The sequence below is a fragment of the Nerophis lumbriciformis genome, linkage group LG24, assembly GCF_033978685.3.
Source record: "Nerophis lumbriciformis linkage group LG24, RoL_Nlum_v2.1, whole genome shotgun sequence".
NCBI lineage: Eukaryota > Metazoa > Chordata > Actinopteri > Syngnathiformes > Syngnathidae > Nerophis > Nerophis lumbriciformis.
Genome location: NC_084571.2, coordinates 4,255,181 through 4,258,363, shown reverse-complemented (window position 1 = coordinate 4,258,363; position 3,183 = coordinate 4,255,181).

The window sequence follows — 3,183 nt, the reverse complement described above, 5'->3', positions numbered from 1 at the left end:
TTCTGGGTATCATTTGCATAAGTTGCAATTACAGTTGCAGGTCCAAGACGTTAGATGGCAGTACTGTATAGTTTATGGTGTGTTGGCTAGTCAGTTCAGTAGTCTTTTGTTGCGCCCTATAAAGTGTTTCTACTTAAGTATTGTACTTTTTACGCACTAGCTATTTGATTGTAACGTGCATCTTAGTTGTAGTTTTCATTAACAACTTTGGAGGTGTTAAAATTACCATGTAAATGCAAACGCTAATCAGTAGCACGTCAATAGCAAAGACAATGTATATTAGCATCAAGCTAGCGCATTTTCAGAAAAGTAAGGTCTAACTTTACTTTGGAGCGTTTTTTGAGTCCATTTTTTTGTTGGCATTGAAAATTGCAACATTAGTGGTAGTTTCGCTGAGTCCGCTCTCAGTGCTGCTGGAGTGAACGCCAATTGTCCAACTGAGTCGGCAACTGGGTGTAACGTCACGCACAACCCAGGTAATGTAACACACCGTTGGATTTCACTTGAATCGGTGCCTGGTAGGACCGGCGGGATTCGGTACCCAGCTCTAAAAAATGCTAAGGGTAACCGATAAGAAGTGTATGGAAAATTAGCATTGAGCTAGAGCAAACTGATATTTTTGAGTGTCTTGTTTCGTTCTTATTACCTATAGACAGTTCATTATAAATATGCTTGTTTGCCCGCCGAGTGCTTGAACGGACACGTACGGAATCTGCAACCGGACATGTCACGTGCAACAAAGGTATGGGAATATGGTACAGTTTGATTTTACGTGACTGTACCTGGTAATACCGACTGACTTCAGTAACAATACAAATACCGAATTTAATGTGCGTAACATTTCCAGCGAGGCGCTAATGTCCACAAGTTAACAATGCTAACCCTTAAAACGTCGAGGACAGATGTGTCCGAACTTTTTTCCAGCGAGAGGTAAATAAACACCCTTCCTTATGTTATAGCTGACAAAGCAAATTAGCATGTTAATAATACAACTCATTAATAATTTTATTTTTACGACAAGCTATAATGAAATTGCCCAACTTTGGATGTGTCTTGGAGGTCACTAACAACATGTTTTATCTTCTAATTTGACTTAAGCATAAGTGCAGCTGATATAATAGTCATGTTTTTCTTGTGTTTTGTTGCAAAAAAAGAGAAAGATATTTTAAAAAAACAAAACACTTTATTTTACGACAAGCTAAAGAATGAAATTGACCAACTTTGGACATTCTGTGTCTTGGTGGTCACTAATAACACGTTTTATCTGCTAATTTGACTTAAAAACAAGTGCAGCTGACATAATAGTCATGTTTTTCTTGTGTTTTGTTGCAAAAAAAGAGAAAAAGTTTTTAAAAAACAAAAAAAACACTTTATTTTACGACAAGCTAATAATGAAATTGACCAACTTTAGACACTCTGTGTCTTGGAGGTCACTAATAACACGTATCTGCTAATTTGACTTACAAACAAGTTCAGGTGATTTACAAGTATGTTTTTCTTGTGTTTTGCTGCAAAAAAAAAGAGAAAAAGAGATTAAAAAAACAAAAAAAAACGTCACTTTATTTTACGACAAGCTAAAGAATGATATTACCCATCTTTAGACACTCTGTGCCTTGGAGGTCACTAATACGTTTTATCCGCTAATTTGACTTAAACACAAGTGCAGCTGATATAATAGTCATGTTTTTCTTGTGTTTTGTTGCGGAAAAAGAGATTTAATAAAAACAAAAAAACCTTCACTTTATTTTACGACAAGCTAAAGAATGAAATTGCCCAACTAGACACTCTGTCTTGGTGGTCACTAATAACACGTATCTGCTAATTTGACTTAAAAACAAGTTCAGCTGATTTACTAGTATGTTTTTCTTGTGTTTTGCTGCAAAAAAAGAGAAAAAGAGATTAAAAAAACAAAAAAACCTTCACTTTATTTTACGACAAGCCAAAGAATGATATTACCCAACTTTAGACACTCTGTGTCTTGGAGGTCACTAATAACACGTTGTATCTGCTAATTTGACTTAAAAACAAGTTCAGCTGATTTACTAGTATGTTTTTCTTGTGTTTTGCTGCAAAAAAAAGAGAAAAAGAGATTAAAAAAACAAAAAAACCTTCACTTTATTTTACGACAACCCAAAGAATGATATTACCCAACTTTGGACACTCTGTGTCTTGGAGGTCACTAATAATACGTTGTATCTGCTAATTTGACTTAAAAACAAGTTCAGCTGATTTACTAGTATGTTTTTCTTGTGTTTTGCTGCAAAAAAAGAGAAAAAGAGATTAAAAAAACAAAAAAACCCTTCACTTTATTTTACGAAAAGCCGAAGAATGAAATTGACCAACTTTAGACACTCTGTGTCTTGGAGGTCACTAATAACACGTTGTATCTGCTAATTTGACTTAAAAACAAGTTCAGCTGATTTACTAGTATGTTTTTCTTGTGTTTTGCTGCAAAAAAAAGAGAAAGAGATTAAAAAAACAAAAAAACCTTCACTTTATTTTACGACAAGCCAAAGAATGATATTACCCAACTTTAGACACTCTGTGTCTTGGAGGTCACTAATAACACGTTGTATCTGCTAATTTGACTTAAAAACAAGTTCAGCTGATTTACTAGTATGTTTTTCTTGTGTTTTGCTGCAAAAAAAAGAGAAAAAGAGATTAAAAAAACAAAAAAACCTTCACTTTATTTTACGACAAGCCAAAGAATGATATTACCCAACTTTAGACACTCTGTGTCTTGGAGGTCACTAATAATACGTTGTATCTGCTAATTTGACTTAAAAACAAGTTCAGCTGATTTACTAGTATGTTTTTCTTGTGTTTTGCTGCAAAAAAAGAGAAAAAGAGATTAAAAAAACAAAAAAAACCTTCACTTTATTTTACGAAAAGCCGAAGAATGAAATTGACCAACTTTAGACACTCTGTGTCTTGGAGGTCACTAATAACACGTTTTTCTGCTAATTTGACTTAAAAACAAGTGCAGCTGATATAATAGTCATGTTTTTCTTGTGTTTTGTTGCAAAAAAAGAGATAAAGATTTTTTTTTTTTTAAATACCTTCACTTTATTTTACGACAAGCTAAAGAATGAAATTGACCAACTTTAGACACTCTGTCTTGGAGGTCACTAATAACACGTTTTATCTGCTAATTTGACTTAAAAACAAGTGCAACTGATATAA